The 17,213-nt window shown below is 48.1% G+C and overlaps 1 protein-coding gene across 3 annotated transcripts in view; it reads right to left on the bottom strand.

Moving 5' to 3' along the window:
* The window catches only part of tp63 (tumor protein p63), a 284,904-nt gene that overhangs the window by 8,618 nt on the left and 259,073 nt on the right, over window positions 1–17,213 (bottom strand). The window lies entirely within an intron of this gene.

The raw sequence follows: 17,213 nt of genomic DNA, 5'->3' as shown, positions 1-17,213 counted from the left end.
GATTTGTTTATAATACGGTTTTTACCAGCTGAAGTTGAGCTTGCAGATATTTGAAGATACAAGCATTTTGTTAGAGTTTTGGGCATCTTGTATAAAATTAAATCACTGGGATGTCAACAAATGTCAAACCATCTTGCAAATCCACAGAATTGAGAGGAATGACCAATTAATCAGCTTCAGTGATGTTGGTTGGTCATAGATATTGCCTCAGGACACCGGGTAGAATCCCCACACCCATCCTCATAGCGCCATGGAATTGCCCACCTGAACCGGGAACCTCAGTTGAACTCCTCAATAAAGACGGCACCTCCAGAATGCTTTCCCTAAATGCTGCATAAAGTCATAAGAGGTGCAAATCCAAAACCTCTAACACGGCCATTAGTTCAGGGGATGTGGGCATCGCAGTCTGCAACAACATTCCATTGCCCATCCCTAACTGCCCTTGACTGGAGTAGTTTGCTGGGACATTTCAGAGGGCATTCAGCATCAGCCACAGTGCTGTGGGTCTGGAGTCATGTGTAGGCCAGACCAGGTAAGGACGGCAGATTTCCTTCCCTAAAGGACATTGTTGAACCAGATGGGTTTTTACGACAATCGACAAAGGCAACTATTGCAGCATTTTGGGTGAGAGAGGATGGGGGCCCACTGTAATATCCCTGACCCAAATCACAGATGGTGAGGTGGGAATGAACTGGAATGCCGTCTGGGGAAATTTACTCCAGTAACAAGTCAACATCTTCAGCAGCACTGGGGTAGGGGGGAGGGGGATATAAACACATGTCAATAATGATTTTTTTCATTTCGGGTTTTAGCACATTTACTGATTAACAATCTTTCTCGTGTGCCCAATGTCACAACTGTGTTTCTGAGATTGGTACGTAAGCACTCGCCACACTGTTTAGTGGCTTCCTTTACAGATAAACCATTCCCCATTCCCCCCCCCCCCCCCCCCCCCCCCCCCCCCCACCACCCAAGCACTCTTTACAAAATGGTTTGCTCCATAGGAATGCAAAGTTGTTTCCCCAACATGACCGCAACCAAGAAACACTTCAGACAGACTCTAGTTGCCGGTTTATTTCAAAGATTAAGTACAGGTTTCAGCATCAAGTCGGCAAGTACACGAGTGCCCCCTACTGAAAAACAGTCAGAAAGGCCAGTTTAATATAAAACACAGAACATCTTCACACAGGAATTCATCTGGCCAGCAGCAACCCAACGTCACAATATTTCAGAGGTTTGACTCTTTAGCTGTGCCAGCCAGAGAAAGGAAAAATATTGCACGTGACAAATGTAGAGGTCTCTGGGGCAACTTGACTTGCTGCGATTCTGCAAACAGCAGTGTATAACTGTACTGCTTCATATGGTGGTGCAAAACATCAGAAACAACTGAAAGACAGTCAGGTGATTACGATTTATTCGGTTCATGGGTTTTAATTCTGTGGGTAGGACCAGGACCTGCTGAAGGGTCACTTTGGTCATGGTGCTGTTGAAAACATTGAAGGGGTAAATCGCTACAACATTTGATACAGTCCTCATGCGTCCTGCTAGTCAGGGCTCTCTGTGGGGGACCCCTTACTAATAGTGAGACCCTCCCAAGGACACAGTCTCACTTCAGAAGAACAGCATTAGCTATCTGGGGCTAACAGTTACAGAAAATGTAGTGTACAGAATTGCCTAGCAGTAAATCACCAAGCAAAGGAAAGGACTTCGGAATTGGATGATGGAATAACTGTGCTCCTGCTAGACTCAGCCTGAGTCAGACAGTAAACTAAGTTATTCACAGTCTCCCGCCGTTCTCCCTGAAGATTTGAAAACCATGCGGTGCACACGGTCTGGAGATCCCTTCATATTCATAAGTAGCTGAAAAAAGGAGCTGTGTAGGATCACAGCCAGAGGGACAGATCAGAACTAATAGTTTATATTTAAGATGGGAGGATGTCATCGTAATATGGGGAAAATGCCAATGAATTATGCATTTTATAGGATATTAGACGAGATCAGAGGGGAAAACAAAGAAATTAAGAGCAAATAAAAAGTGAAGCCCACAGCCTGATGTCATCGCTAACATTATGCATGAACTGAGACACCTGTCACAAAATAATGTGCAATAAAATTGGAATCGCTAACACAAGGCCAGCTCATGTCTCCTCATATCAAACATGACGACATAAAGATAGTTACCCAGCTCACAATGTGCTGAAGTGGAACCACAGTCTCTCCCATTCTGTAGTTCATTCCTGGGCCACTCTGATTAAAGTATTGAGCAAGAACCATGACAGAGCTTGAAAGTCCAGTTCAGTGTGTGTGCTCCCAGATCCCAGCATTGTGATCCCCAACGCTTGGATATGTCACCACTGGTGTGTTTAGCTGGGTTGAGTGGTGAACGATATTTCAGACAAATCATCAGCGAATACCACAATTTCTTAGACTGTTATATTTAAAATAAATCACAAATCTAACGGCAAACTTTGCCGCATCCCCAATTTTCTCTCTTTTCTGGATACCAATGATTCAGATTAGGATACAGTTCCACAGGTGTCCATTCCAAGTGACTAACCTTCACATGAGGCTGGACAGTGAGAGCATGACTCAGTAAGACTCGTACTGAGTATGGGCCGGTGTACACACAGGTCTGTGTGGGTCAGTATAACCTAGTATTACACTAGAAGGACAAGAGCAGCAGATACCTGGGAACACCACTACCTGGATGTTCCTCTCAAGCCACTCACCACCCTGACTTGGAAATATATCCGTCACTGGGTCAAAATCCTGGAACTCCCTCCCCAACAGCACTGTGGATATACCTACGCTGCACAGACTGCAACAGTTCAAGGCAGGTCCCCTACACCTTCTCGAGGGCAATTAGGGTGGGCGAAGCCACATCCCTTAAATTAATATTAAAAAATACTGTGTACAGCAGGGTCAGTATAACTCACACTTTGCATTTGCCCATTATCTGGTTTCTTCCCAAACTCAGAGGAATCAAACTATATTTATTGTTTTCCTCTTTAGTTTAAACAGAGCTGGTCATGAGTCAAAACATTACGCCCACTCAATAATATTGTGGGTTCAAAATACACATCCACTCAATGATATCCTGGATTAAATAGCTAATTCAGGAGAGTTGCTATAATTCAGCATCCTGATGTCAATAGAATGGGATAACCAACTTAAAACATGGCAATATAACTGGAAGGTTAATTCAAAGGCCAGGATTTCGAAACTTACTGCATTAGGATAGAGGCTCAGGTAGGAATTTACAGGAATAAATTCTGAAACATGACAATACATCTGCTCTTGATCTGGTAAGTGCAGTACACTACCCAAACCGCAATACTGGTAAAAACATTAAAATATAGGCTTAAATCGTGAAAATCATTTCCTGAAATATTCTCCTCTATTGTCTATAAACAGTGTGCAAATAGCAGCTACTTTTGGTTCAAAAGCATTCATTTCTCACCAATTTGTGCAAATAAAGAGCAGATTCTTTGATGAATTGCAAAACACAGGTGGGTGGGATTCACACCAGTGCTTTTAGCCTGGGTGACTTTATAGTAATATGCTCTTTAACTCTGGGACAAAAATTGAACATACACATCAAAATGCTATATTCCTCAAGTTTTGTTTTTTCTCCGGTCTGCATTTTAAATAACTGAACAGATCAGAGAACAGAGCGAGAAACCTGTAATTTGTCTGGGCTCTTCTGCAGGCCTCACTCATTTCAGACTCTTCCCACGAGAGGTTTATTTTGACCTAGTTCATTAGTAGTTCCTCTCTCAGCTCGAACTGCAGACTATGGACAATGTGTGGTGGCCATGGAGCTGGACTGCTGTTCCAGAGATCAACCTTTCAAACCTCAGCCAGCAACACATCTGGTCATTTCTGGATTGGCAACAAGAGGGGGGGTACAATGGCCATGAGAAACTGAACAGAATTACTAATGTCCTTCAGGGAGCAGCCTTACCTGGGCTGCCCTATACCCGTCCCACATGCCAGCGTGGAGTTTTCAAGCCACGCTTACTATTACTCCTCTGACAAGATTCATTCCAAACAGGATTGGCAGCTTCAGACAGCAAACTACGGCACACTAGAATCACATCTTATTTTTCTTTCCCAAGGAGAGGCGATTTGATAGATGTATTTAAAATGGTGAGGGATTGGGCCGGAGCAGACAGGGAGAAACTGTTCCCACTGATGGAAGGAATGGAATCACAGGGCACAGATTTAAGGTCACTGCCAAATGAAGCAATGGCGACATGAGAAACACATTTTCACACAGTGCGTGTTTGGGATCTGGAATGCGAGTGTGCTGGAGACAGGGTCAATCGAGCCTCCCAAGAGACAACTGAATTATTATCACAAAAAGGATGTGCAGGGGTACGGGGAAAAGGCAGGGGAGTGGGGCAAGGTGAATTGCTCCTTCAGATGGCCAGCATGGATATGATGGGCCATTCTGTGATTGTGTGTGTAGAGGTACAGTATTGATATAGGCCATCATACAAAATCAGGGATATTGTAATCAATGCTGATGAAATAATGATCATATCAAAATGGTACTCGCCCCTATACACTGGACTTTGCACCTATCAGTGGTCTTACTAACTACACTCTCCAGTATGTCTTTGATTTCGAATTCCCACTGGGGCTCATACTCGGCAGTGTTGAGGTGCAGCGTATCACTTTTGCAGTCTAAGCAGCAATGCAGAGGCAGAATGAATTATCCGAGTGTGCAGCTTTCCCTTCGGGAGGGGAAGGGGGAGGAACTTTCACATCACTGAACAGATAAGAATAATCAGGATATGAGAAAATAGGAATTTGATGAGAAACACTTACGTAATGACTAAAAGGAAGAATTAAGTGCTGGTCAGTGATCCCAAAAATTACCCTTACGGACCAAATGGTCATCGCCTGTTGTTGTATTATAATGATGTGGAGATGCCGGCGTTGGACTGGGGTGGGCACAGTAAGAAGTCTTACAACACCAGGTTAAAGTTCAACAGATCTGTTTGGAGTCACTAGCTTTCGGAGCACAGCTCCTTCATCAGGTGACTCAGGTGCACTCCGAAAGCTAGTGACTCCAAACAAACCTCTTGGACTTTAACCTGGTGTTGTAAGACTGCATTATAATGAAACCATGCCCCAGACAATAAAACAGTCAGTGTACTACTGGCAATCATGTGCAAACAGGAAGCTTCAGTTATTGAGAGAGGTGTTCATAAATCAATACCTGACTTCTAGCCACATGTGCAGGATTTGGATCTTAAACCAGGCTTTGAGTTTACACCAGGACAACCTCATTTCCTTACATGAATAAATCCAAGTGACAGGATTGAAGCATAAATCAAAAACTGGTGGGGAACTATTCTAAAAGTCCAAACATTGCAATATGGCTGCAACAATGGCATTCTGCAGATACTCCGGGCGTGTGGCTCTCAGTCCCATAATGCAGAACGTGACTCTTTAACCTCTTTACTCCAAATTAAACAGGTTCAAATTACGTCTGTATATCAGAAATGAGATTTCTACAAAGAATTGTCTGGTCACCACATTATAGGAAGGATGTGATTGCGCTGGAGGGGGTGCAGAGGAGATTCACCAGGATTCCTGCAACAGCCTCCCCGAACAGGCGCCGGAATGTGGCGACTAGGGGCTTTTCACAGTAACTTGTGACAATAAGCGATTTTCATTTCATTTCATTTCATGTTGCTTGGGATGGAACATTTGAGTTATCAAGACAGGTTGGATAGGCTGGGGTTGTTTTTTCTGGAGCAGAGAAGACTGAGGGGCGACCTGATCGAGGTGGACAACATTATGAGGGGCATGGACAGGCTGGATAGGGAGCAGCTGTTCCCCATAGTTGAAGGGTCAGTTACGAGATTTCTACTGGCACTCAGTGGTCAGGAAACTATTGGAGAAGATTCTGAAGGAGAGAATCTATCTCCACTTGGAGAGGCAAGGTTGGATCAGGGATAGTCAGCATGGATTTTTTTGAGGAGGTGACCACGTGTGTCGATGAGGGCAGTGTAGTTGATGCAGTTGAAGGATTTCAACAAAGCCTTTGACAAGGTCCCACTTGAGAGCTTTATAAAGAAGGTAAATACACATGGGATACAGGATAATTTGATTCGGTGGATTCAAAATTGGTTTAGCTGCAGGATACAGAGGGTGATGACAGACGGCTGCGTTAGTGACTGGAAGCCAGTGACCAGTGGCGTACCGCAGGGATCAGTGCTGTGCCCCCTATTGTTTGTCATTTATATAAATAACATAGGTGACTATGTGGGGGTAGGATCAGTAAGTTTGCGAATGACACAGATTGGCCGGGTGGTTAACAGTGAGGTTGAGAGTCTTGGGTTACAGAAGATACAGACGGGATGGTCAAATGGGCAGGTAAGTGGCAGATAGAATTTAACCCTGAAAAGTGTGAGGTGATACACTTTGGAAGGAGTAATTTAACAAGGAAGTATTCAATGAACGGCCTGATACTGGGAAGTTCTGAGGAACAAAAGAACCTCGGTGTGTTTGTCCAGAGATCTCTGAAGGCAGAAGGGCAGGTTAATAGGGAGGTGAAAAGCCATAGGGGACACTCGCCTTTATCAATCGAGGCGTAGATTACAAAAGCAGGGAGGCCAGGTTGGAGCTGTATCGAACTTTGGTGAGGTCACAGCTGGAGCACTGTGTGCAATTCTGGTCGCCACATTATAGGAAGGATGTGATTGCATTGGAGGGGGTGCAGAGTAGATTCACCAGTATGTTGTCTGGGATGGAACATTTGAGTTATCAAGAGAGGTTGGATAGGCTGGGGTTGTTTTCGTTGGAGCAGAGAAGATTGAGGGTTGATCTGATTGAGGTGTACAAGATTATAAGGGGCATGGACAGAGTGGATAGGGAGTAACATAGAACATTACAGCGCAGTACCGGCCCTTCGGCCCTCGATGTTGCGCTGACCTGTGAAACTACTCTAAAGCCCATCTACACTATTCCCTTATCGTCCATACGTCTATCCAATGACCATTTGAATGCCCTTAGTGTTGGCGAGTCCACTACTGTTGCAGGCAGGGCATTCCACGCCCTTACTACTCTCTGAGTAAAGAACCTACCTCTGACATCTGTCCTATATCTATCCCCCCTCAATTTAAAGCTATGTCCCCTCGTGCTAAACATCACCATCCGAGGAAAAAAGGCTCTCACTGTCCACCCTATCCAAACCTCTGATCATCTTGTATGCCTCAATTAAGTCACCTCTTAACCTCCTTCTCTCTAACGAAAACAGCCTCAAGTCCCTCAGCCTTTCTTCATAAGATCTTCCCTCCATACCAGGCAACATTCTGGTAAATCTCCTCTGCACCCTATCCAATCCTTCCTATAATGCGACAACCAGAATTGCATGCAATACTCCAAATGCGGCCGCACCAACGTTTTGTACAGCTGCAACATGACCTCATGGCTCCGAAACTCAATCCCTCTACCAATAAAAGCTAACACACCGTACGCCTTCTTAACAACCCTCTCAACCTGGGTGGCAACTTTCAGGGATCCATGTACATGGACACCGAGATCTCTCTGCTCATCCACACTGCCAAGAATCTTACCATTAGCCCAGTACTCTGTCTTCCTGTTATTCCTTCCAAAATGAATCACCTCACACTTTTCTGCATTAAACTCCATTTGCCACCTCTCAGCCCAGCGCTGCAGCTTATCTATGTCCCTCTGTAACTTGTAACATCCTTCTGCACTGTCCACAACTCCACCGACTTTAGTGTCATCTGCAAATTTACTCACCCATCCTTCTATGCCCTCCTCCACGTCATTTTTAAAAATGACAAACAGCAGTGGCCCCAAAACAGATCCTTGTGGTACACCACTAGTAACTGGACTCCAGTCTGAACATTTCCCATTAACCACCACCCTTTGGCTTCTTCCAGCTAGCCAATTTCTGATCCAAACTGCTGAATCACCCTGAATCCCATGCCTCCGTATTTCCTGCAGTAGCCTACCGTGGGGAATCTTATCAAACGCTTTATTGAAATCCATATACACCACATCAACTGCTTTACCCTCGTCCACCTGTTTGGTCACCTTCTCAAAGAACTCAATAAGGTTTGTGAGGCACGGCCTATCCGTCACAAAACTGTGTTGACTATCTCTAATCAAATTATTCCTTTCCAGATGATTATACATCCTATCTCTTATAAACCTTTCCAAGATTTTGCCCACAACAGAAGTAAGGCTCACTGGTCTATAGTTACCGGGGTTGACTCTACTCCCCTTCTTGACCAAGGGGGACAACATTTGCTATCCTCCAGTCTTCTGGCACTATTCCTGTAGACAAAGATGACTTAAAGATCAAAGCCAAAGGCTCAGCAATCTCCTCCCTAGCTTCCCAGAGAATCCTGGGATAAATCCCATCCGGCCCAGAGGACTTATCTATTTTCACACTTTCCAGAATTGCTAATGCTTCCTCCTTATGAACTGTTCCCCTTAGTTGAAGGGTCAGTTATATGGGGACATAAGTTCAAAGTGAAGGGGGAATTTGAGTAAAAACGTTTTTACCAAGAGGGTGGTGAGGGTCTGGAACGCGCTGCCTGGGAGGGGCATAGAGGTGGGTTGCCTCACATCCTTTAAAAAGTACCTGGATGAGCACTTGGCACGTCTTAACATTCAAGGCTATGAGCCAAATGCTGGCCAATGGGATTAGGTGGGCAGGTCAGGGCCTTTCATGTGTCGGTGCAGACTCGATGGGTCGAAGGGCCTTTTCTGTGTTGCATTTGTTCTGTGGCTCTGACTCACTGCTTCGCTGGCGCAAAATGGAAACCTTGCTGGTTTACAAGGAAAGAACAGTTTTAAGGGCTGGGTTCACCTGTTCTAAGTTTCAGATTTTCTCCTTAAAGAGAGTTCAGAAAGGTATCAAGAATTGGGCTTGTGAGGGCTTTGGATTTAATCACCCACTTCCATTGTCCCTGTGAAACTATTTTGGATGCTGGATTAAAATGTGAGGCAGGTCTGTCGCTCACCACTAGGCAGGTTTTGGTTTTGTTTACAGACAGGACACTACTGAAGCTGTTTGAACATTTTTTGTTCTCAAGCTGGTACCAAGCTCATGCCACCTAAATGGAAATATGGGAAGAGAAAGGGCAGTGGCCTGTTAGCCAAGGATACTTGACACATTTACCATTTTCATTGGGTATTAAATGTGACAAAGCCACGTCTGTACATTCACTGTAGTTGGCTAATCAGCTGGTTCGTGATGCGGGGCGAGGCCAGCAGTGCGGGTTCATGGAACATAGAACACACAGTGCAGAAGGAGGCCATTCGGCCCATCGAGTCTGCACCGACCCACTTAAGCCCTCACTTCCACCCTATCCTCGTAACCCAATAACCCCTCCTAGGAGCTGGAGCGAGTGGGGTGGGTCGAGACGGGGGTATGCCGCTGTGGGGAACGGGCCGGGTGTGGGGTGCGGGCGCGTGGCTGGCATAGGAGGGGTCATGGCTAGTCGGCAGGGGAGGGGGGGCGGGTAGCCCCCTAATCCGGCTGTTAACCTGGAATGTAAGGGGACTGAATGGGCCGGTTAAGCGGGCCCGCGTGTTCGCGCACCTGAAGGGGCTCAAGGCGGATGTGGTTATGCTCCAGGAGACACACCTGAAGGCGGCAGATCAGGTAAGACTGAGGAAAGGGTGGGTAGGTCAGGTGTTTCACTCGGGGCTAGATGCCAAAAATCGAGGGGTGGCGATCTTGGTGGGAAAGAAGGTGTCATTCGAGGCGTCGAGCATTGTGGCAGATAATGGCGGTAGGTACATAATGGTAAGTGGTAAGTTGCAGGGAGAGAGGGTGGTACTGGTCAATGTGTATGCTCCGAACTGGGACGATGCGGGTTTTATGCGGCGTATGTTGGGTCGGATCCCAGACTTGGAAGTGGGGATCCTGATAATGGGGGGAGACTTTAAAACGGTGTTGGATCCTGCACTGGATCGCTCCAGGTCTAGGACGGGTAGGAAGCCGGCGGCGGCTAGAGTGTTGAGGGGATTTATGGACCAAATGGGAGGGGTGGACCCTTGGAGATTTGCAAGGCCGGGGGCTAGGGAATTTTCATTCTTCTCACATGTCCATAAGGCTTATTCTCAAATCGACTTTTTCATTTTGAGTAGGGCGCTGATAGCGAGAGTAGAGGATACCGAGTATTCGGCAATAGCCATTTCGGACCACGCCCCGCATTGGGTGGACTTGGAGATGGGGGAGGAGAGGGACCAGCGCCCGCTGTGGCGCTTGGAGGTGGGGCTGTTGGCGGACGAGGAGGTGAGCGAGCGGGTCCGAGGAAGTATAGAGAGGTACTTGGAGACCAACGACAACGGGGAGGTCCGAGTGGGGATGGTATGGGAGGCACTGAAGGCGGTGGTGAGGGGAGAGCTGATCTCCATCAGGGCCCACAAGGAGCGGAGCGAGCGGGGGGAGAGGGAGAGGCTGGTGGGGGAGATGGTGAGGGTAGACAGGAGGTATGCGGAAGAACCCGAGGAAGGATTGTTGAGGAAGAGGCGCAGCCTCCAGGCCGAATTCGACCTGGTGACCACCAGGAAGGCGGAGGTGCAGTGGAGGAAGGCCCAGGGGGCGGTCTACGAGTATGGGGAAAAGGCAAGCCGGATGCTGGCGCATCAGCTTCGGAAGGGGGACGCAGCTAGGGAGATCGGGGGAGTTAAGGACAGGGGAAGGAGCGTGGTGCGGAGTGGGGTTGGCATCAATGGGGTCTTCAGGGACTTCTACGAGGAATTGTACCGATCCGAGCCCCCACGGGAGGAGGGAGGGATGGGCCGTTTCCTGGACCAATTGAGGTTTCCAAAGGTGGAAGAGGGACTGGTGGCGGGACTGGGGGCCCCGATTGGGCTGGAGCAGCTGGTCAAAGGGATAGGAAGCATGCAGGCGGGGAAGGCACCGGGGCCGGATGGTTTCCCGGTCGAGTTCTATAAAAAATATATGGACCTGTTGGGCCCGCTGTTAGTTAGGACCTTTAATGAGGCAAAGGAGGGGAGGGCTTTACCCCCGACGATGTCCCGGGCACTGATCTCCTTGATCCTGAAGCGGGCCAAGGATCCCCTGCAATGTGGGCCTTACATACCGATTTCCTTGCTAAATGTAGATGTCAAGGTGCTGGCGAAGGTCTAAGCCACGAGAATTGAGGATTGTGTGCCGCAGATCATCCATGAAGACCAGACGGGGTTTGTGAAGGGGAGACAGTTGAACGCGAATGTGCGGAGGCTTTTGAACGTTATCATGATGCCGGCGAGGGAGGGGGAGGCGGAGATAGTGGTGGCGATGGACGCTGAGAAAGCCTTCGATAGGGTGGAGTGGGGGTACCTGTGGGAGGTGCTGAAGAGGTTCGGGTTTGGGGAGGGGTTTGTCAGGTGGGTTAGGCTGTTGTATGAGGTCCCGATGGCGAGTGTGGCCACAAATAGGAGGAGGTCCGAGTACTTTCGGTTACACCGAGGGACGAGACAGGGGTGTCCCCTGTCCCCCCTGCTCTTCGCACTGGCGATTGAACCCCTGGCTATGGCACTGAGAGAGTCGAGGAACTGGAGGGGGTTGGTGCGGGGTGGGGAGGAGCATAGGGTGTCGCTTTATGCGGACGACCTGCTGCTGTATGTGGCGGACCCGGTGGGAGGAATGCCAGAGGTAATGAGGATGCTTAGGGAATTCGGGGACTTTTCGGGGTACAAGCTCAATATGGGGAAGAGCGAGCTGTTCGTAGTTCAGCTAGGGGACCAGGAGAGGGGGATTGGCGAGCTCCCACTAAAAAGGGCGGAGAGGAGTTTCAGATATTTGGGGGTCCAGGTGGCCAGGAGCTGGGGGGCCCTGCATAGGCTTAACTTTACAAGGCTGGTGGAGCAAATGGAGGACGAGTTCAAGAGGTGGGACGCGTTGCCGCTGTCCCTGGCGGGTAGGGTGCAGTCAATCAAAATGACGGTGCTCCCAAGGTTTTTGTTCCTGTTCCAGTGCCTCCCCGTGTTTATCCCGAAGGCTTTTTTCAGGCGGGTTAACAGGAGTATAATGGGGTTTGTGTGGGCGCGAGGGACTCCGACGGTGAGAAGGGTGTTCCTGGAGCGGAGTAGAGATAGGGGGGGGCTGGCGCTGCCCAACCTCTGTGGGTACTACTGGGCCGCCAATGCGACAATAGTGCGCAAGTGGGTGATGGAGGGGGAGGGGGCTGGAGACGGCGTCCTGTGTGGGTACGAGTCTGGGGCGCTGGCAACGGCGCCGCTGCCGCTCCCTCCAAGGAGGTATACCACGAGCCCAGTGGTGGTGGCGGCCCTCAAAATTTGGGGGCAGTGGAGGCGGCATAGGGGGGAAGTTAGGGCCTCGGCGTGGACCCCATTACGGGGGAACCACCGGTTCGCCCCAGGAAGAACAGGTGGAGGGTTTTCGGGGTGGCACAGGGCAGGCATACGAAAGTTGGGGGACCTGTTTGTGGACGGGAAGTTCGCGAGCTTGGGTGAGCTGGAGGAGAAGTACGGGCTCCCCCCGGGGAACGGGGGGGGGAAGAGGGTTTTGAGGGGTTGCTTTTTTAGATTGTGTTTTGTACTTAACCCTGTTGGGTTCTTTTTTCTTTCTCATTTTGTTATTGATGTTTTATGAAAACCTTTAATAAAAATTATTTTTTAAAAAAAATAACCCCTCCTAACATTTTTTGGACACTTAGGGCAATTTAGCATAGCCAATCCACCAAACCTGCAGGTCTTTGGACTGTGGGAGGAAACCGGAGCACCCGGAGGAAACCCACGCACACACGGGGAGAATGTGCAAACTCCACACAGACAGTGACCCAGCGGGGAATCGAACCTGGGACCATGGTGCTGTGAAGCCACAGTGCTAGCCACTTGTACTACCGTCCTGCCCTTTCAATTCCCGGGTTCAATTCCTGTACCGGCTGAGGTTATTCATCAAGGCCCTGCCTTCTCTACCTTGCCAGCAGAGGGCAGCAGAGTGGAGCCGCTAATTGGCTGTTGCGGGGAAAATTTGCATCAGTGCATTGCGGTCACTGTGTCCAGAAGGTGGTTTGTGGAGGAGCTGTTGTCAAGTGACAGTTAAACCCCAAACGCTTCTTCAGTGCCTCCCTCCCTACCTCCTCCTCTAACCAAAAAAAACCCAATCACTGCAAGGATCCCAGCCGAGTAAAGATCAAGAGGGAGACTCGAGGGCAGGTAGAAGTAGAAAGAACTTGAACCGTGACGTCACAGCCAGCAGGTAAGTGATTGGCTGGTGACTGGTAAGTAGTTTTTCTTTTCCCTGAGGTGTGTTGATAAGGTAAGGTTTTTCTATTTCTATTTTTTTTTCTATCGTGTGATTGGTAACAATTTTTCTTTATTTTTTTTCCTTTTCATTTATTTGTTATTTGATGTTACAGTTGGATTAAATTAAGCTTAAGATTAAAAATGGCAGGAGATCTCAGACCCGTGTTATGCTCCTCTTGCTCAATGTGGGAGCTCAGGGACGTGGCTGATGTCCCTGGCTCCTTCACGTGCCGGACGTGTGTCCAGCTGCAGCTCTTGTTAGACCGCATGACGGCTCTGGAGCTGCTGTTGGATTCACTTTGGAGCATCCGCGATGCTGAGGATTAGGATTGCTGAGGGAGAAAGGGAATGGGTGACCAAAAGGCAGAGATAAAGCAGGAAGGCAGTGCAGGTGTCCCCTGCGGTCATCTCCCTCCAAATCAGGTATATCGTTTTGGATACTGTTGGGGGAAGATGGCTCACCAGGGGAAGGCAGCAGTAGCCAGGTTCATGGCACCGTGGCTGGCTCTGCTGTACAGAAGGGCGGGAAAAAGAGTGGAAGGGCTATAGTCATAGGGGAGTCAATCGTAAGGGGAGTAGATAGGCGGTTCTGTGGTCGAAAACGAGACTCCCGAATGGTCCTACAAGCAGAATTTAGGGAGTTAGGAGCCAAGTTAAAAAGTCGGACCTCAGAGGTAGTAATCTCAGGATTGCTACCAGTGCCACGTGGTAGTCAGAGTAGAAATGAAAGAATAGGCAGGATGAATGCGTGGCTTGAGAGATGGTGCAGGAGGGTGGGGTTCAGATTTCTGGGACATTGGGACCGGTTCTGGGGGAGGTGGGACTACTACAATTTGGACAGTCTACACCTGGGCTGGACTGGAACCAATGTCCTTGGGGGTGCTTTTGCTAATACTGTTGGGGAGGGTTTAAACTAATGTGGCAGGGGGATGGGAACCAAATGAGGAGGTTAGTGGACAGTAAGGAGGTATTAACTAAAGCCTGCAAGGAACTAGGTCATGAAGTCAGCGTGACTAAGGGGAAGAGTAGGCAGGGAGCAGTTGATGAACGCAAAGGGACAGGTGGTCTGAGATGCATTTGTTTTAATGCAAGAAGTGTAGCAGGTAAGGCAGATGAACTTAGGGCTTGGATTAGTACCCGGGAATATGATGTTATTACTATTACTGAGACTTGGTTGAGGGAAGGGCAAGACTGGCAACTACATATCCCAGGGTATAGATGCTTCAGGTGGGATAGAGAGGGAGGTAAAAGGGGTGGAGGAGTTGCTTTACTGGTCAGAGAGGATATCACAGCTGTGCTGAAGGAGGGCACTATGGAGGACTCGAGCAGTGAGGCGATATGGGCAGAGCTCAGAAATAGGGAGGGTGCGGTAACAATGTTGGGGCTGTACTACAGACCTCCCAACAGCGAGCGTGAGATAAAGGTACAAATATGTAAACAGATTATGGAAAGATGTAGGAGCAACAGGGTGGTGATGATAGGAGATTTTAATTTTCCCAACATTTACTGGGATACACTTAGTGTCAGAGGTCTAGATGGAGCAGAATTTGTAAGGAGCATCCAGGAGGGTTTTCTAGAGCAGTATGTAAATAGTCCAACTCGGGAAGGGGCCATACTGGACCTCGTGTTGGGGAATGAGCCTGGCCAGGTGGTTGACGTTTCAGTCGGGGACTACTTTGGGAATAGCGATCACAATTCCGTAAGTTTTAGAATACTCATGGACAAAGACAAGAGTGGTCCTAAAGGAAGAATGCTAAACTGGGGGAAGGCCAAGTATAACAGAATTCGCCAGGAGCTGGGGAATGTGGATTCGGAGTAGCTGTTTGAAGGTAAATCCACATTTGATATGTGGGAGGCGTTTAAAGAGAGGTTAATTAGAGTGCAGGACAGACATGTCCCTGTGAAAATGAGGGATAGAAATGGCAAGATTAGGGAACCATGGATGACAGGTGAAATTGTGAGACGAGCTAAGAAGAAAAAGGAAGCATACATAAGGTCTAGGCGACTGAAGACAGACAAAGATTTGGAAGAATATTGGGAATGTAGCACCAATCTGAAACAAGGAATAAAGAGGGCTAAAAGGGGTCATGAAATATCTTTAGCAAAACAGGGTTAAGGAAAATCCCAAAGCCATTTATTCATATATAAGGAGCAAGAGGGTAACGAGACAAAGGGTTGGGCCACTCAAGGACAAAGGAGGAAAGTTATGCGTGGAGTCTGAGAAAATGGGTGAGATTCTTAACGAGTACTTTGCATCGGTATTCACCAAGGAGAGAGACATGACGGATGTTGAGGTTAGGGATAGATGTTTGATTACTCTAGGTCAAGTCGGCATAAGGAGGGAGGATGTGTTGGATATTCTAAAAGACATTAAGGTGGACAAGTCCCCAGGTCCGTATGGGATCTATCCCAGGTTACTGAGGGAATTGAGAGAGGAAATAGCTGTGGCCTTAACAGATATCTTTGCAGCATCCTTGAACACGGGTGAGGTACCGGAGGACTGGAGAATTGCTAATGTTGTCCCCTTGTTTAAGAAGGGTAGCAGAGATAATCCAGGTAATTATAGACCGGTGAGCCTGACGTCTGTGGTAGGGAAGTTGCTGGAGAAGATACTGAGGGATAGGATCTATTCCTATTTGGAAGAAAATGGGCTTATCAGTGATAGGCAACATGGTTTTGTGCAGGGAAGGTCATGTCTTACCAACTTAATAGAATTCTTTGAGGAAGTGACAAAGTTGATTGATGAGGGAAGGGCTGTAGATGTCATATACATGGACTTCAGTAAGGCATTTGATGAGGTTCCCCATGATAGGCTGATGGAGAAAGTGAAGTCTCATGGGCTCCAGGGTGTACTAGCTAGATGGATAAAGAACTGGCTGGGCAACAGGAGACAGCGAGTAGTAGTGGAAGGGAGTTTCTCAAAAGGAGAACTGTGACCAGTGGTGTTCCACAGGGATCTGTGTTGGGACCACTGTTGTTTGTGATATACATAAATGTTCTGGAGGAAGGTATAGGTGGTCTGATTAGCAAGTTTGCAGATGACACTAAGACTGGTGGAGTAGCAGATAGTGAAGGGGACTGTCAGAGAATACAGCAGAATATAGATAGATTGGAGAGTTGGGCAGAGAAATGGCAGATGGAGTTCAATCCGGACAAATGCGAGGTGATGCATTTTGGAAGATCCAATTCAAGAGCGAACTATACGGTAAATGAAAAAGCCCTGGGGAAAATTGATGTACAGAGAGATCTGGGTGTTCAGGTCCATTGTACCCTGAAGGTGCCATACGCAGGTCGATAGAGTGGTCAAGAAGGCATACTGCATGCTTTCCTTCATCGGAAGGGGTATTGAGTACAAGAGTTGGTAGGTCATGTTACAGTTGTATGAGAGTTTGGTTCTGCCACATTTGGAATACTGCGTACAGTTCTGGTCGCCACATTATCAAAAGGCTGTGGATGCTTTGGAGAAGGTGCAGAGGAGGTTCACCAGGATGTTGCCTGGTGTAGAGGGTGCTAGCTATGAAGAGAGGTTGAGTAGATTAGGATTATTTTCATTAGAAAGACGGAGGTTGAGGGGGGGCCTCATTGAGGTCTACAAAATCATGAGAGGTATAGACAGGGTGGATAGCAAGAAGCTTTTTCCCAGAGTGGGGGACTCAATTACTAGGGGTCACGAGTTCAAGATGAGAGGGGAAAAGTTTAAGGGAGATATGCGTGGAAAGTTCTTTACGCAGAGGGTGGTGGGTGCCTGGAACGCATTGCCGGCGGAGGTGGTAGAGGCGGGCACGATAGCGTCATTTAAGATGTATCTAGACAGATACATGAATGGGCAGGGAGCAGAGGGATACAGATCCTTAGAAAATAGGCGACAGTTTTAGATACAGGATCTGGATCGGCACACACTTGGAGGGCCGAAGGGCCTGTTCCTGTGCTGTAAT

Source organism: Scyliorhinus torazame, chromosome 14, assembly GCF_047496885.1.
Source record: "Scyliorhinus torazame isolate Kashiwa2021f chromosome 14, sScyTor2.1, whole genome shotgun sequence".
NCBI classification, from domain to species: domain Eukaryota; kingdom Metazoa; phylum Chordata; class Chondrichthyes; order Carcharhiniformes; family Scyliorhinidae; genus Scyliorhinus; species Scyliorhinus torazame.
The sequence above is the reverse complement of the archived record's forward strand: the minus strand, read 5'-3'. Positions and strand labels throughout refer to the sequence as shown.